Source organism: Meleagris gallopavo, chromosome 5 (assembly GCF_000146605.3).
Source record: "Meleagris gallopavo isolate NT-WF06-2002-E0010 breed Aviagen turkey brand Nicholas breeding stock chromosome 5, Turkey_5.1, whole genome shotgun sequence".
NCBI lineage: Eukaryota > Metazoa > Chordata > Aves > Galliformes > Phasianidae > Meleagris > Meleagris gallopavo.
The window spans coordinates 51,201,005-51,220,028 of NC_015015.2; the positions used below are offsets into that span (position 1 = coordinate 51,201,005).

Below are 19,024 nucleotides of genomic sequence, written 5' to 3' on the forward strand. Positions count from 1 at the left end.
TTTTTTCCTTCCCAAACTCAGTAGTAAAAAATGCAAAGTATAGAGATTTCAGAGATGGGCTTGTAGAAGAACTTCACATTTCTGATCAGATGGGGGAACATCTGAACTGGGTAGAGGCAGTTTTGTGTCAAAAACCACCCAGCATAGAGGAAGCAGAGTCTGGCTGCTAGTGTGTACTCACATACAATTCACACCTCTCTCCTCTTGACTAATAGCTGCAGATGAAGAACCAAAATTGTAGTGCTATACAATATTCACGATTGTAATTTGTCGGAACTGCTTACCACACCTATTTGATAGCTCTCAGAAAAAAAAAGACAGGAAATAAGGGTAGTTAAGGGAAGTAAACAAGGGAAGAACGTTTACACTTTTAAGAAATGGAGGTGAAGAAAATTAAAATAGAGGTGAAGAAAATTTGAGCAGGAGTGGCCACTAAAAACACCACCTTTCCAAGGCAACCATGCACGAAAGAAGACCTGGCAGTTGGTTAATGTAGAGCTAGGAGAAGCATTTCTTGCAAAGTCACATGATGATTTCCACACTAAAATGTCCAATCAGTTGAAGAAAGGAACATGGAATATGTCCCAATGGAACTGAGTTGTCTTAAAAATTGTGCTTTGTTGTATTTATGAGTTTAAAGTTTCCATTGCATAATATACTTCATAAAAAGAGATCTTGCCTGGACTAATCCTTTGGGCATTCACTAATGGGGTGGACACCTACTCCAATCAGGTAACTGCCAAGAGCAGATGTGCTGATAGAAGTTCAGTCCCATTACCCTGAGGATGGGCATGTGCCTTCCTGATCCACTCTGCATGAGCCATTTTTCAACCTGTGTTCATACAGGGAAGAAGGTACCTTTTGTCAGCCTATGAACATTTATTTGTTGTTTGCTTGGTCCAATCTCAAGCAGACCTAGGGGAAGCAGTCTGTTCCCAGTTCAGTGAGGACCTAGATTGTCTCATGCATCTCTAGCAGGGTAGACAAGCTGGTGGGGCCTTTCTTTCCTCTCCCTGGGATGTCATAAGCAGCTCTACTCTGATTGCCTAACAGAATGCCTACCATTCAAGTCTGAGGGACATTCAGGTTCCCTGACTTAGTTTAGTCACTGTAGGATGAGTACGGTGTGAGAAAACCAACACAGGGTGCAGTAGGCTGTGCAGTCCTCACAGCTGTGAAATGCTAGCCACAGCCATAAGCACCAGGAGAGATTCTCCTGGTCCATGACAAGAGGTACTCATTTGCTACAAGTACCCAAACACAGTCAGAGCCTACTCAATGACAGCAGTTTCTGACTGAAGACTCATTCCCAATCCTGGCAAGAAGGCAGGTAGGGCAGAGGCAACAGTACCTGTCATTCCCAATACTGGTGGCAGAGAAAACTGTTTCTCAGGGTGACAGTTGGAATAGAGACCTTGTATACAGACAAACTGAGAAAGCGCTGCGGGTGTGGAAGAAGTAAGAAGTATACCGGAGTGTGCGACCATACTCTGTGACTACCTTCCACTTCCTTTTATGGCAAACCACACCTTGCTTGTTTGCTGACATGTTGATGAAGTTAGCAAGTGGTTGCCTCACTAGTAGGGCCAAAATATCCTGTTGCTGCCAAGTGATGAGGAGGGCAACATCTCTCCTTGTCTGAGAGCTGGGTCATCTAGTACCCAATGGATATGTTCAGGTCCTCTCTAGGAGGATTTGAAGTTGCCCTTAGTTTCAAATGCCCCAGCTTAAGGATGACTGAAGAAGAGGATCCTCACTGCTGTGTGTGGGAAAGACGGCACAGTATTCAGCAGGGCTGCAAAGTTTTTAATTTATTTCCCTTTTTTTGCTAGCAGTGAAAGTGTTCTCATAGCTAGTATCATAGCTAGTATCAATATAGAAAATTGGTAGTTGTAAGATATAGTAGTGACATTAGGTTTTTCTGCCTCTACCACCCTTGGTCAATGAGGCCATAAACCTTACCCAGGCCACAAACCAAACAATTGCATAGAGGGATAAAAACATGTTTTGACTTCTGGATCAGCAGAGATTTCTGTGCCAGATCTCACCTGATATGTGACATAGGAGAGCTTGTCCTCTGCTTGTGTCCAACCAGTATGAAACCTCCAGGAACCCACGTAACACAAAGGCTCCTTGGAGACCTCCCCTTCCAAAGTGAAGCACAGCAGATGAATGAAACTGGTTCGTAATGGAAATAGCAACAGTCAAGTTGGGAATGTGGCACTGCTGCATGCTGTCTCAGCTACAGACCAACAGTCTACCCTAAGAGTGTTGCACACAAAACCTTTCAGAGAGGTTGAAGGTGTGTTCTCCTCTCCTCTCTCAGGCTTCACATATGTTTCTTGGCCCTCTGCTTGTGTTCATGCACTCTCCTTCTCACACTTCCTACACCTGTTCACTGCTGGTTGTGCAAAGGCCTGCTTCCCCCAGAGGTACCTGCCTTACTGGTGAGCAGCGGCAATGGTGCAGAGCAGAAAGTGGCAGGCTTACTCTGCCAGAAGGGGTTCAAGTTGGATATTAGGAAAAATTTCTTCTCAGAAAGAGTGGTTGGGTGCTAGCACTGGCTGCCCAGGGAGGTGGTGGAGTCACCATCCTTGGAGGTGTTCAGGAACCACAGAGATCACAGAATCATAAAATGGCTTGGGGTTGGAAGGGACCCCTAGGATCATCAAGTTCCAAACCCCTGCCATAGACAGGGATACTAGCCCAGGTGATACTGAGGGACATGGTTTAGTGGGAAATACTTGTGACTGATGGATGTTTGGACTAGATGATCTTAGAGGTCTTTTCCAACCTTAATGATTCGATGATTCTGTGAAAATTATCATTACTGTCATTATATACATACATATATAAAATTATCATGACTGTTATTTCACTCTTCCTGTTCCATCTTAGTAAATAGACTGTATCTCAACCCACGAGTTTTACTTCTCTTTTTTTCCTCTGATTCTCTCCTCCATCCCATGGGCAGGGGGGGCATGCAGAGAAAGCTGTGTTGCATTCAGCTGTATGCCAGTTTAAACCACAGCACTGCTTATTCTCTGCATGGCAGTTTGCCGCAGGAAGGCCTGTGGGTGCTGCTTGAGGCAGGAAGAGGCATGAAGCCTGGTCCCAACACCTCCCTTCCACACCAGCCAGATGGCAATAGGAGGCATGGCTCTGCCTCCAGACCACAGCTCTTTCCTGTGTCTGGTGCCTGCAACTGAACCTCAGAAAGGAATTCTGTGTGACTTTTTAAAGTTGCCTGCATCAGGCACGCTTTTCCTTTTTTGGTTTGTCAGCATATTGAGTTGAGGAGATCAACACTCTCGACAACCAGCTGCCAGCCACCAGGTCTTGACGAACAAAGAGAACAAATCTATGCTTACAGAGAAAAAGCATGTGCTTGGTGTTTCTGGCCAAGGCCTGGGCTGTCAATGATGAAGCCTGGATCCTTCCCAGCAGCAGTGCTTCCTACTGTAGCCCCAAGCCAGGAGGCAGGAAGGGAAGGAGGCCATTTGCTCCCCTCCCTCCCTTCCTCCTGACTCTCAGCTCCACCTGGAGCAGCCTTCCAGCCCTGAGTGATGCATCCAGCTCAGTGCTGAGTCTAGTAATGCTGCTCAGCTCTCTAGGCCTGGGGAGGGGCTTCCTTCTCAAACTAAAGATCAGAAAGCAGCACTTGGCAGGCAGTTAATGAATATTCTCCCTGTAATGTTGACTCTTATCTGCCCTGTAGCTTTCAGCTGTGCTGATCCTGTCCAAAGTAGTTGTCCTCACCTTTCTGCAACAGCAATGATTCTGCTAGGGCTCCCCATCCACCAAAACATGTTACACTGGATCATGGTTGTGTTTTGTTTCAACAGCTCAACATATATTTAGCAGCACGCTGGGGCTTCTTGCTCTCAGAGACTCAAGAGCAAGACTCAAACCGCAGTCAGCACATGTATGTTTCTCACCTTCCTTTAAGATTTGTAAAACATCTCATCTTCCTGGTTTGTTGAAAGAACAGAGACAACATCTCTGACTTGCAAAGCGTCTGAGCACAAATCACAGTAAAATAGGATAATGCACTGCAGATGACTTGCTATGCTCCTGCCCTGTATTTGCCCTCTTTCTTGGATGTCTGCTCTTGGCCTAGGTAATATATTATATATAGGTTATATATATGTTAGAGCAGGTAGATCTCCAGTAGAGTTTCACACCTGCTAAACAAACGGATCATTACATTTCTTACTCCTAAAATGTAGTGCCTACCTGCTCTAATGTATTGAGATCTTACATAGAGAAAATCCTAGAAGAAGGCAGATGGAGATGCTCAAGTAAAAAGGGGTGTGGACAAGTAAGGCAAATTGGATGTGAAATCCCACTTTCTTGAGGTGTGGTGAGAAAGTAGCAGATGTATTTTGCTGCATGCCCACTCAATGGGACAACAAAACCGTATTAGATGTTGCCTATTCTTCCTTCACTCTGTCTTTGATCCATTGCACCTTGCATTTCTCCTGGCTGGCAGCCCAGGTTTACCAGAGGGAATGGAAAGAAAAGGTTCTCAGAGCTTCCTAAACAGCAGCAGATTTGAGTTCAAACGCAAGACTGATTAAATTCAATCAGATCTCCTGTCTTGTGGGCAGGGACAACAGCACCGTTGTGCAGGAGATGGACACCTGTGTGGTGGTGATCTGTTCTCTTCCCTACCGAGCATGAGGGAGCATTAAAGTCTCCTACAGAGATGCCCCACACAGCTCATGGGAGATGAGGCTGTGAATCTGGGATGCCGTGAGGATGTGGTTTCACATCACAACCACACTAGAGTAACAGCTTGGCTCTCATTGTTTTATTCTCTGCCTTGTCCCTGACCAGTACATTGCCTGACCCTGCAGTGAATACGTGTCCCCTTTCTTATCTGGGTCAACTGACCACTGGCTTATCTTTCTGAATTGTTGACCAAAGTCATAGCAGCAGTAAGGCTGGCGTGGGGGGATTGGTAGTTGCAAGTGGTCAGGAGCAGAGCAGATAGAGCCAGAGGAGGTGTGTAGAGAGAACTTAATCTGGATGTGAACTGCGCCCTCCACCAACCACCAGAGATGCTCCTGGTTGTCTTATTGCTTTAGCAGATTTAAAGACCCTCACTGGAATCTGGCCCTATATGAAACAGAAAAGGATCTTGGGAGGTGTGGAGACTTGGCCAGCTTCACTGAGGGCTGCTGCTGCACATCCAGGCTAGTTTTGTCAATATCTGATCTTCCCTCAAGAGTCTGAACTGTTTTTGCTAACACTGAGGTGTAAAGAGGGAAGTGAAAACAAGGGAGAAAGCAAAAGGCTTTCTTTTGCAGTTGTCTGATGTTTATTAGCTATTCATGTAAAACTGTTTTGATTCCGAACAGAGAAGTTGGAGTGATAAAAATAACCACTATTAGGAAAAGAGAAAAATTCAGATAGGAGGAAGTAGAAAAAAGCACAACAGTTGAGTATAGCAGTGGTGGAAAGGCTCTGGATTAATTCACCTTAGGTACAGAAGGACAGAAGAGAAAAAAAGAGACAGTGAAATCTGTAAAGAGTACAGGTACCTCAGCTGAGCATGATATTTATCTGTTTTTCCTTTTCTAATCATTTTCTAATCATCCTCCTATGCTAAGGATTATTGTCAGAACTGAGAATTTTGAAAGGCTTATGTGGACATTTAGAACAAGGTAATATCTCTGTTAACTAATGCTGGTTAAAATAAGCTGTAGAGCATTTGTAGACTACTGCCACTGAAAATAGCCTCAGAGAGGAAGCAGCAGGACCTTGGGATTAATTGTACAGCCTTGGCATGTAACTTCATACTGCGGATAGAAGCAGTCTTGAAAAAAAATAGAAAATATTTGTTAAGAGAGAAGATATTCATCATCTGCTATTCAAAAGGAGCAACTGTTCCTAGCGAGAGGAAGGTGTTTGATTTACCTCATGATACACTGTTCTTAGATGTGAACTCTCAGCAACTAGATGTTTTAAATACGTATGTGGAGGCGTTTACATATACTCACATTATCTACCTCCTTACATGTACTATTTTGCCAAAATAAGCTGCTGGGGGGACAATGAAGTGAAACAGTCCCATAATTCAAGTGGATGAAGGACCTGGCTTGGAAATGTGATCCTTCCATAAACAGGGCATCCTGGGCTTGTGTTACATTGCCTGGTGAGGGACCGTAGATGAAAAAACAATGTCAGGCAGATAGACATGCAAATGAAAGCTCCGGCTACAGGGTTTAAAACCACTTCATTCAAGGCAGTAGGTAAAACCATGTGCACTTCATAGGAGGTGATGGGTGACTGGGTTGATAGGGGAAGCTGAAAAACAAACCTTCAATTCCCCCATACCGGTCAAGTTTTCTTCCCAGTCTTAAATCTGAGGTCATGAGTAATGATTTTGGGAACTTCATAACCAGTGACTGAGAAAAGTCCTCTTTGAGAGCATCAGAGAATGGCTATTGCAGGGCAGATTTATTCTATAACACCTATTGGATTGTCTAGAAAATGTACCACAGTCAGAGGAATTGATTCTGTTTGGAGAGCCATCAGAACCCCAGAAATGCTGTCATAAATTTGAGGATGAACTACAAAGCCAGTCAGGTCAAAAGGTTGAAGGAAGTTTCAAGGTTGTGGAGCAGATACAGTGAAAGTGAACAACTGAGAACAACCCCAAAACTGCAAGTTTTGTACTTCTGATTCACACCTTTCCCTGACAAGAAACCAGCAGGCATTTGTGCCTGATATCTCCATGAAGCTAGAACAGATCTAACACATAGCCTTGGTGGCAGAGGCTATTAAAATAAGGCTTCCCTTACTTGAGTGGCTCATGTAAAAATTGAACAGGTAACACCTCCTTGCTATTTCATGCTGAAATTATCAAATCTTGGAAGAATTGAGAGGGGATTCCCATGTGTAGCTTATTTGGAACCCCCTCAAGAGCTCCTGGATGCTCAGAACAGCCAGATGACTTCAAATTTGACACTGAGGTCTTATACAAAGATGAATACTGCTCTGGGTTCTTAAAAAAACAGGCTGGTATACCAAGGAGTTGGCACTGGTGGTGGTGTGGCCATGAGAGGCCATTCTGATTGCTACAGGCTGCCTTCAACCTTCATGCTTAAGCTTCCTATTGTGCTGCTCTGCTTTGAGGCCCAGATGGTTCATGAGGTCCATTTTCCAAGTCTCAGCACAATAATATTTGCTCTCTCCTCCTAGCTCTTCAATGCTCTTTGCTTACATACTGGACCTCTTTCCCATTTCTTGGGTGCATCCAAGAGATGATGCAAGTATCCCACTACACTGTCACCTTCTTATCTCAGTACTTATGGACGCCTTCCTCCTCTTCTGAGCCTCAGTTATCTTGGCCTATGCAGAAGACTCCTGCCAACACCTCCATTGCCATGTTATGGCTTGTGGTAGCTGTAGCTGGCACCATCTTCTGTGCTGTTGGCCTCTCAACACTGAGCCCTGGCCAGGCTCTGTCTTCCATTGCAGATCAGGTCAGATCCTGCCAGCCTGTCATCACCTGGGTCTGTTTGTCTTTAAATATGATCTGTGCATTGCCACAATTTGCACTTGCCTTTCACCAACTTGCTGTTGCTTTCCACACCTCTGTCCCATGTCAATCAATGATTTGCAATCCACTGCTGACCCAGGAGATCTGCAGCTGGTAACTTGTACCTCCTCTGCCATTCAAGCTCCCAGGAAAGCCAGAGGATGCTGACTGGCCACTGCCACCAGGCAGTGATACGTGCAGAGAATATTTATTCATAACCAAAGATATCTCCTGCTCAAACTCATAAATGCACAAGCTTCCCCTCTTCCTGCACTGACATCTCCATTGTCATAGGTTGTCCCTGCATCCCAAAAATGTCTGTCCCTTTCATCCCTCTGAAATTCTCCAGTCTGAGCACAGCATGGTAGTGCTAAAAAGAATGAGTAGGTAGGTAGGTAGGTAGACTGATCTCTTCCAGTAGTAGGAGAACACATAAACAGTGTTCAGCTTACAACCTCATGATGCTGTGGGGGATTCAGTGATCTTGGCCCTGCCCTTATGGGTCTGCACAGGAACCACTTGTGGGAGCTGCACTGATGCTGGTAAAAGAAGTTAAAGGGGAAAACTAGAGCAAAAGCATGCCCAGAATAATTCTGTGATGTGTCAGATTTGGGGTCAGTGACAAATTGTTTGTCTCTGGGAATTCTAGCTAGTTTCTGCTCAGTTTTTTATTTAAGCTGAAGTGAATGTGTCTCAGCAGGTGGGATTTGCAAAGCTTCATGAAAACCACAGTGCTTTCTATTCTTGAAACAATGCTATTTTTAACAGAAGACTTAAAAATGGTACTCAGAGCTCAGTCACCAATATTTCCTCCTTTTCCATTTACCCTGAAACTCATTTTCTTTGTTCCTTCTTGTTCTATGGTTCACTCTCAACTAATTGGAGAACTACTGATTTCCCTTTTTTGCCAAATGGGTTGTCTTCTGTAGAGCTAGCTCATGTACCAGTGGCAGGGTTTTTCTCTTAAGACTTTAGTTGTAGCACCAAAACTGTCACGCTAAAAATTCCTCATTGCATCTGTGTGCATTTTGGTGTTTGTGAGCTCATTCTTCTCTCTGCTAAATCTCCTACTGTGTTTTAGCAATATCCTCAGCTGCCACCTCTTCCAGCCCTTTGTACATCTTGTTAATGGCTAAACCCTCGAGCATCTCATCTAAGGGCTGGAACCCTTAGACTTTACACTGGAATGCATGTGAAAACACCGGCTACTAAATATTCCCCACAGTGTCCTTTTTTAAGGATAGGGAAATCATGCATTTTTTCCAATAGATCATGTTCTGAATTTCCCACTTCTCTTCATCCTCGTCACTCCAGTAAGACCTATGGAAAATATTTTTGTCATATGCTTTGCTCTACCAAAAGCATCAACAATGGCTGAAACTTAGGTGTGTCTGATAACGTGTATCTGCACTGAACACCCTGTTATAAAAATAGTCATAATTCATGAAATTGGATAAGATTCTGTCGAGCCTGGTGTGCTTTACAGAAGGCATCTGTAAAGATGATGGGATTTCTGCCAAAATGATGGGATCCTTGACTACTTCCTCCTCCAATGCTTTGATATATTTCCAACACAGGAGACATTGTTAAGAAAAATAGTGTCCCTTATGTACATCATCCCTGAAGTTGATTTAAAGCAGTGATTTTTCACATAGTGAGGCACATTCATGGAGGAGGCAGTAACATGTGACAGAGGGACATGAGGAGGTGCCCCATCTGCTAAACCCAACCACAGGAACCTTAGAGACAGGGGCAAAGTGGAGATATTCAGATGCTTTTGGATAGGCTACCAAGTCTGCACAGGGGAGGAAAAGGTCTTAAGGTGGGAATGGAACAACACGTATTAATTTCAGCACAGAATTGCTCATTGCTTTATCTAACTACCCCCCATAACACACTGAAAATACAAAGACTATCAAGAGAAGGCAAACAAAACTGGAGCTCAGGCAGCCATGAACATCGGCCACAGAAACATTGCCCTTGAAACCAATGCTACCTGTGTGCTCATGGTGAGGCTCTAAATTCAGTGTCCCCCTAAGAGGCATGGAAAATGCAGAACCTGAAAGAGTCATCTGCAGTTTCAGGCAGAAAGCTCTACAGAAGAGGTGCTCAATTCATACTCTATTTATTTAAATGCAGCGTCATTTGCACAGACTATGGAAAAGTCCTCAGTAGAAAACAAGCCTTGCCTATTAGCTGTGAAAGAGCAGAAAAAGTGTCTTTTTTTTCTTCAAATAAAGTTATTGGAAGCTGAGGAACTGCTTGTATGGATGTGGTGTCTGATCTAAATAGGAATCACAGGAAAAATAGGTTAAAACTAAGTCTACATTCACATTGGTCTTTGGCAGAGTATCAAGCTTTACATCAAAATTTCCATGGGAGCCAGTATCCATAACTTGTGGTGTTTTCTCTTGCAACATAAAGGAAAAGAATACCTGGGGAGAATCACCAGAGAGATGAAAAGCCACCAAAAAGACCCTATGAGAAACTAAATCTGGGAAACAAAGTTCAGTTTGATCTAGTCAATAGGAAAGCCTGGCACTAGGATGCTTACCCTTTGCTAAACGCAATTTAGCAACTCTGACTTCAGAATCTCTCAGAACAAAACTAAATTCCCTTCAAGTCTTAAGGGAGGAGCTCAAACTGATTCATTCTGACCACATGCCACCGTGGTGCCAACTGTTAGAACTGTTACCAATCTGTGACTTAATCACAAAATTTGTGGTCTCCTTAATGCTGCAGCTTCACTAAATGCAACAGCAGAGAAGCTTTCATTTCAAAGAGAAAAACACTGAGCCTGATCTCAGCATTTTTAATGCCTCCAAAAAACAAGGCAAATCTCAAAATATTTGTTGGAAAAAGAACTATCTCAATTTAGTCTTGATATTCCAGTGCCAGTGATCAGCAGAACCGTGTGAATAGGAGATGGAGAAAAGAAAGGAAGTTTGTATACCTGATCAGTCACTATACATCAGCAAAAAAACACGATAAAATGCCTGTCTTGCTTTTCCGTCTGAGAAAGAATGAGTGGAAGGTCTGGGTGTGAATTCTCACTATAGTCTACCAAAAGAAACCCAGCAATGACGATGGTGCTATTGGCATTTCTAAAGTAATTCAGAATGCATGCCTCATGCACTGCAGTGACCGTCAAATCTCAGCAGCCTGGATCCTACCACAATATTTCAGTCTTACTTATCACTTATTTCTGATTGGAACTAATTCTTTTTGTACAAAAGGACTGTGTTTTGTTTAGGAAAGGAAATCAGTAAGGATAACAGGTAGCGAAGACTCCATTAACTGCAGTGAACTCTAACTAATACAGACCCAACAGCACTTCATCATATCAATCACATGCAGTTTTAGGCTGTGAAACATCAACAAAGTCTACATCTCTGAAACACAAATGCACAGTATAGAGAAGCAGCAACAAAACAAAGAAAGCAAAATGCTGCTGAGCTGAAACCTTGTCTCAGTGCCAGCAATCACTTACTTCTTTTCTGTTCCCTGGCTTTCACAGAGAAGATGGTAAGGCGCTCTGACCCGTGCCGTACTCACAGGCTGCTGTGCAGGGACTTGAGGAAGTTGCCTACGATACTGCGTAGTCATAAGAGTCATGGGCTTAAAGAAAGTACACTGCTGACGACTTCACCAGGGCGCAAGTGTCACTTGTAGTTAGGTGCATGGTTATAGACAGGAGAGTGAGTGGAATCCCCTAGCCTTTAGAGTCTTGGTTCTGTCATTACTTGAGGTCGTTGTAAAGAGGCATCTACAGTAACTGCATTGGGAAGTTCAGCTCCTGAAAATATCCTGAAAGACAAGAGGTAGAAGAAACTATTTACTACTTACTGTAAGTAGAGGACACTCAGAAAGGGGAAAATACAAATGGTCAGGACAGAAAAATATGGCATTGGTGGGAAGTTAGAGGAATAAATAGCATGATGCTTGTGGGTCTGTGTCAGCACAGCCCCCGGACTGAAGGCTGTGACATTTCTTCTGATCAGAGCACACAGATTATGGGAGTTTCTACAACGCTGCTGCAAATTCAGAGGTTTCAAAAAGTCCTCTGAAACAGTCTGTTCCATTGGATGTCCTCTGTATTGCCTTAAGACACTAAACAGCGCCCACACACACTGCTGCCCTTCCACCGTGGGCTCTTGCATACACAAGATCTGCTTTGCATGGCTGCTGCCTTTTACCAGCTAGCAGCTCAGAAACCACAGCTGCATTTTAGCAGGGAGTCTGTGAGAAGGGCACAACTTCCTGCCCTGCTGTGACGAATGAGGCAGCACAGCCTTCTTTGGAGGTGTTTGAGCTGTTGCTCTTTGTTCCAGCCTCCATTTAATCCATCCTTCTTGTTACATCAGGTAACCTTGGGCTCTGCTGGGAACGTGTGGCTGTGACACAAAAGAGCTGATAGCTGATGAAGGAAGCAAAGACCGACCCATGCAGTCAGGAGAGAAGCTAGGAGAAAAGAAAGCTTTAACAAAGGAATTAATTTCTTTCAAATTCAGCCATTTGTACGGTGGTGAGAAAATGTAAGTTTAGTTCTTGTAACTGCTAGGTTCATTTGTGATCAGGAACATCATTTCTTGGACACCTGTCCTTGGTGTATACCCAACATGCCATGGACTCTAAAGTGTTGGGCTCTCAGGCTCTGGCAGAGAAACAGGCTAACTGCAATAGGCTCTCATTTCTTATATGTATGGTGGAGATAATACATATTCTGGGTGTTGCAAGTACATTCAGTTGTATACGAAAGAAAAAAGTTAGGTATTTACTTGGATGAGAAGCCCAACAGAAGAGGGTGCTGATATGAGGAAAAAGCTATTCTGTTTCCAGTGATGCTAGAATGGATTATGCCACCTGTAATGCTTACTGACTCCCACTGACATAGATGTGAGAATATCCAAATAAAAACACATATGCATTTGCCAGCGAGATATTATGGTGACACATTGAAAGTTGTGTGGTTCTCCATAGAGAAATGGAAGACAACACCTCTCTGTGCCCTTGAATATTCCATATGGACTTAAAAAACATTACTACATAGAATCACTGCTTCTTCATGTATGGCCCAAATCAACATTACCCACAATTACTGCCCTAGCAAGTTGAGGTCAGATGTCAAGATTTCACATTCAAGATACTTTCAAAATCTTTTGACACGATCTTCAGTGATTGGAGATGAAAACAGAGACATGGGTGGCAAAAACAAACCAAACATTTCAAGTAAGTTTAGTCTGTGTTCCATAAAGATAACACAAGCAGTACAGCAATATAAATTTTGGCCTCAGATGTACTGTACTACTGTTGTATCCAGGCAGAATAAAGATCTGATAAAGAACCATTTATAGCAGAAAGTAGAAACCCTCTGGCCTCTATCTAAATTCAACTGAAGTAAATGGAAACATTTCTTTGCACCTTGGTGAGCTTAGATAGGTCACTTTGAGCTTATTTCTTTTTGTCTTATAATTGCTGGGTGCTATTAAGACAGGCACTATGTTTACACAGGTTGAACTTCATATAAGGTGTCTTCATATCATCTTCCTACTGGTGTACCGAGGCTATCCAAAGAATAGGGACAGAAGAGTCCAGCCTTTGTTAGCTCACTGCTGCGTAGCATAGAACTTTCTTGAGAGTTTTGCAGTACTACATTAGAAAAAATGATTGTGCATCTTTGATCAGAAAGCAGAAATAGCTATGTGACACTGGTGGGGTTCAGTGTCTTTGAAGGACTTTCAGGCAGAGTTATTCACTCCCCGTTTTCATTCAGAAACTCCTGAGTAGTTTCTGGTAGAATATTTGACATTTCTGTGTTCCACTACAGATGAAAATGCACACTGTTAGTGTTATCTTCCCCTCATCATGACCTAAATTAAAAATAGCAAGAACCTACGAATGAAGACGACCTCAGATTCCCTCTCTGTTCTACCTCCCCATGAACCTCTCCAGGATAGCGATGGCCAAAGTGAGGCTCAGAAGCACAGAGGGCTGCTGAGCTCTGTGTCTCTCTAACCAAGCACAAGGTGGAGATCTCTCAGTGAACAAGTCTCCCTGCGCAGATATGACACACCTAATGTACCTAACGAAGAGCCTCAGCAGCTCCAGATCTGAACCCAGTTTGGACGTGACAGTGGCTGTGATGCCACTGGGCATCACAATCTGTGACAGGAACAAAACCCAGGAATGCAGGCTTTTTTTGCACCTGATATCAAGACTGATCACAGGTAGGATCCCTCAAGCAAGATACTATGGGATGGGCAGGGCAGCTCCACTCCACTTTCTCAATCAGGCCAGATAAGTGGCAAAAGACGTAGTGTGCCTTTCTGGTTTCTTAGGCATGTGCACACAGAAACCCTCCTGTAGTGCTGATGGATATGAAACACAGAAGTGTCAGCTGCTGAGATTTCTAATGCACTGATTTTTTTTTTTCTGAGCCTGATGTGTGCTGCGCTGTCATAAGGTGGGATGACATTGATGAATTGCTTTTGTTTTGTCAATCTGCATAAATGCCTGCATCCCACACCTGTGCTTTAAAGCTCTACTGATTTTGACTCACCTACTTCTGTAAATTGTAGAAATCTGCTCTTCCTCAGCCTGCACTGATGCGGCAATGTATGCCTGGGGGGTGGAAATCTGTAAGTCCTGTGCCTGATCATGACCTCCTCAAGCAGAAGTCTCTCACCTTGAACAGCAAAGCCCTGTTTGGTTTGGCAGTCCTATGTCTGAAGGCACTGGGATTAGTGTATGCCATGGCAAAACTCCCTGGCAGTGTGCAATTAATTGTCACACAATGTGTTTTGGAGCCCTTTAGCTTTATTTTTGACTTTACTTACTTCTCCGGGGCAATAAGAGATTTGTCTTTCATACAGTCAGAGTGAAGAGGTGTCTGTGTGTCTGTGGGGTCCTCAGGAGGAGATAGGATGTATTACTACCTTACGGTAGGTAGTACAGTAGGTACAGCAGCCTCACAAGGAGACACTACTGCAGACTAAGCTGAAATTAGTGAGTGTGCTGCAGTAAGAATGGGTTTGGCTGCACATTCCCAGACCTTACAACCTACCCACGTCATTATTTCCTATGGCTTGAAGTGCCAATAAAAAAAAAAAAAAGGCAGCTGAAAACTATAAATAGATGTAGATAGCAGGTGGGGACTGCAGCCTGAATTGCTGAGCTGCTACATGATGTTGGTGCTGCTGCTGCACTTGCAGATGGGCTGGAGCCCTCTGACAGATATGTTTGGGGTTTTTTTCTTGTTGTTTTGATTAAATACCTTCTTATTCTAAGAAATGATAACACCCCCAGAGTGAAAAAGGTTACTGCTGTCTTGTGCTGCAAAAGGGTGTGGCTCAGAGCATAGGCATTTCTGATGTTTTTTTACAAAGTCAGAGAAGCAGCGCCTGAATTCTGCTCAGCCCTGGCAGACACTGAGGGAAGAACCAATTGAATGTCTATGACATGGTCTTATCTGAGCAACCAAGCTTATCCTGTGGTGTAAATATAGAGAAATTCAAGCTGCTTTTGCACCTTCTATATACACTGTGTTGTAATTTCAAATCTGTGTCGTCTTTTTTGTGCGTGTTTGTTTTATTTCTCCTTGGAAGGCATCCAAGAAAGAGCGAACCTGCAGTATGTGAGTACCACTCAAGGGAAAGGTTTATGAGGAGGCTGGACATTTTCATGTGGCTACCCAAAGCTCCTCTGTGGTCCTTTTATATTTGTCTGCTATATCTTAGGTTATAGAAAAACTGTGTCAACCATGAAATCAGCATCATCAAACTTGTCTACTGGTTTGAAAACTCCAGGGAGGAGAACAGCCCAAGGACATGCAGAAGGGATCTGGGATCAGCGACTCAAAGACCTCAGCTGTATATTCCAGTGGTTTTTCCCTCCTATTGCTGGTCTGCAGCAAGGCTTGGCAAATCATAGACACTTGATCACCTCCTCCTTGTGTGCTCAGGGAGCCTCCCTGCAGGCTATGGCAATGACCCCATCAGACCACCTCAGAGGGCTGTTCTACGTACTCTGAGGGTGAGTGGCTTTTAGGAAGCTTGTGCCCTGTCAGGGAAATTGCTCCTGAGCCGACCTGCACACGCGGGCTCCCCTGGCACAGATGTGTTGGGACTTCACTGCTGAGGGGCACCTTGGAGAAATGCTGCAGGCAGGGAAGCAGGAAACATTTTGCAGGGCAGAGATAACACTGAAAATAGTAATCTGCAAATGGATTAATTTACTAATTAGTATGTGCAGGAGCTGGAGTGTAAGTGTCACAGGAAAAGGAAGTGGGATGGAGGAGAAGTGGGAGGAAAAGGGCATGGGGACAACAGATCTGTGGATTTCATTGGGCATAGGGCTTCCCATCCTGGGTTTTCTCTTGAGCGTGATGCATTGTGGACCTCTCTGATCACATATGAACACTCAGGATGCAAGTGCTTTGCGTATGTTCTTATTTATTTACTAAGAAGGGCAATTTGCATCATCTTGGTGTTCCACCACACTAGGAACTCCCTCGTGCATTTATATGGTTGGAAACACCATGGGTACGCTAGCTCTTATCTAAAGCAAACAATTCCCTGAGCTGAAAATCTGAACTCCAACAGCTCCATGTAGTGGAGAAGTGGTTGCAGAGCAGGCTCATGGAGTTGTTCCCCTTGTGCTCCATTTCTCAGACCCTCTCAGCAGCTCCTTTTGCAAGAAGACCTCAGAGATCTCTGTGACTTTCCTGCAAGGCAATCCCTCCAATAATGTCAGCCTTAGGAGGCAATAGGGGACATATCTCTGCCAGCAGCATGTAGCTCCATAAGAATACCATGGGGACCCTGCCATGGGAGAAACCCTTGCATGTACAGAATCCATACAGGGAGCTGGCAGCAATAAACAGATACATATGAAACATGGATATGACTGAGGAGGGCTCAGCCATCCCAGAAACCTGGTGTATGCAAGAAGAAAGTGTCAGAGCACTTGTCACAGCACAGTGTCTTGAATCATAGGATCATTTGAGTTGGAAGGGACCATTAAAGGCCATCATGTCCAACCTCTCTGCAATGAACAGGGACACCCACAGCTCCATCAGGTGCTCAAAGCCCCATCCATCCTTAGCTTGAGGGATGGGTAGATGGGAGAGGCCCCTTCCAGCAGCTGCTGCTGAACTGCCACAAGCATTTTACTGCTCTGAAGAAAGAAAAGAGCCTGACTAAGCCAGAAAAGTCCCAGATACTGTCAGAAATAACAAGTATGGACTGCCTTGAGTTTTCTAGGTATGCATACACACTGAGGGAAAAAAATCAAAGCTTTTCCCTTCCTTTCCAAACAGTTTTTCAGTTCCTTTTACTCCATCATAAAGACAGAACAGAAAAATTCACTGGAAATCACCTTTAAAAATGCTGACTTTGGGGCTCTGGTACTTTTTTTTTTAGTATAAATAATTCTTCTCATAGATTCAACTTCCTGAAGATGCTTAGGCTTGTGTTCAGCAGTTTCCATTCACTTAAACAACAAATTTATAGCCTTACTTTCCTAACATGATTTCCACAGCCTACTTGGTGCTAGGATCTTATTTCTTTGAAATAAGCAACCGTGTTATGTGGAAAGACTCTTTAACATTGCAAGGCATCCATTCCATCACCTTTTCTCCTAAGGTTCTATCTAAGAACTGTCTATCTATATAAGGTTCTCCTAAGCTTCAGTCACTTTGCAAATAGAGAACTTGAGGAACAATAAATGGTTAACTTCACATTGTGCTGGGATGGTACAGGTGTATTTTAATGCATGGTGCTGGAAATGGGAAGTCTGGCTGCCCTGCAACCTGCAATGCACAGAAGTGACATCTGAGTTTGCTTTCTTAGAGTGAGCTTGCAAAGTGGAAGCACAGCTCTTTGCACTCCAGGCACAGGACGTTTTTGCGTTAAACTTCTGTGCAGCCTCAACGTATGGAGAAATGCAAATATCTGATTATCAGCTCTGGTACAGTATGTGACCAGTAAATAAGAAGGAAACAGATACAACTCAGTGCTGAACTGATCTTGTGGGCTCTTTCCACTGATTTCATCTCTGCATCAGCTGTGTTAACTGCTTCCCTTGAAGATATTTTGAGATGAAGTGGCAAAAACACACTGTATGAAACTCAGATTATTATTGTATATTAAGAAAATATAGAGATATCTACCTTTAAAGAACACGCAGGGAACTCACAGAATTCTGCAGGAATCAGTAGCAGGGCTCCAGCTGACTTGGCTGGGGGAAGTCAGTCACAGTGTGCTGCCGGTGTTGCTCAGATCCCAGCAAACAGAATCTCTTGTAAGAGAAAGGCAGCTTGCACTCCAGCTGCAGAAATGGATCAAAATAACTCGTATCAGGCTTCCAAGTGCCAGTTACCAAAGAAAACACTAATACAAGCATACCCACCAAAGTCTGATTTTCTTTTTGCTACAGAGGCCCCCTCATGCCTCATCACCTCAGGTCACAGAATCACAGAATTGTAGGGGATGGAAGGGACCTCTGGGATCATCCTCTAAATCAGGTTCCCTACAGTAAGTTGCACAGGAAAGTGTCCAGGTGGGTTCTGAATATCTCCGGAGGAGATTCCATGACCTTGTTCCAGTGCTCTATCACCCACAGGGTAAGGAATTTCATACAGAGGGTGGTGATGCACTGGAGCAGGTTGCCCAAGGAGGTTGTGGATGCCCCATCCTTGCAGGCATTCAAGGCTGAATGTGGCTCTGGGCAGCTTGGTCTGGTGGCTGGTGACCCTGCACATAGCAGGGGGTTTGAAACTACATGATCATTGTGGTCCTTTTCAACCCAGGCTATTCTATGATTCTATTAATTTCTTTCTCAAGTTCCCATGTTCCAGTCTGTGCCTGTTGCCCCTTGTCCAGTTCCTAGGCACCACCAAAAAAGCCTGATCCCATCCATCTGGCTTCTGTCCCTTACATATTTATAAGCAATGATAAGAAGTTTTCAGGTGCCCTGAAGAAATCTGACTTTGCATCACTGCAGCCAGGCAGTGTGTTTCCTCAAAACTTCTTTAAAGACCAAAGAAACCAGCAGACACAGCAGAAGCATTAGCCACCAGCCTCCAGTTTCCCCATCATATGTGATTTCTGTTATCAACCTTTCATTTGTGTTTAAACTTGTGGTCTCAGCCTGCTGTCTGGCAGACTTAGTGTGATATACACCTATCCTTGTGGTTTCCAGTATTATTCATAGTGCTGCAGTTCATGCCCTGCTGTAGGGATCTGATGCCCCATATGCTATGGGCTATGTGTAAAACTAACATAAAGGGACACCAGGATACTGCAGGCTTCAGTTTAACATAGCACCTAAATGCTAGTGGGCACAGCTCCAGGAAGGAAGGGTAATCTGACATCAGTCTTTCTTGGTCCAAAGGAGGTTTAGCTCCTTAAAAAATAAACAACAGGACAATTTTCTGCCATTTCAGTGAGAAGAACTGGCCCAAGCAAGGGTCTGACT

General features: G+C 43.9%; 1 protein-coding gene across 1 annotated transcript in view; it reads right to left on the reverse strand.

Moving 5' to 3' along the window:
* GPR132 (G protein-coupled receptor 132) overlaps positions 1–11,734 on the reverse strand; it is a 16,338-nt gene extending 4,604 nt beyond the window's left edge. Inside the window, exon 1 of the mRNA XM_019615931.2 lies at positions 11,040–11,734. The gene's annotated coding sequence lies outside the window, so the exon portion shown is untranslated. The remainder of the gene's footprint in view (positions 1–11,039) is intronic.
* Between the last annotated feature and the right edge of the window lie 7,290 nt (positions 11,735–19,024).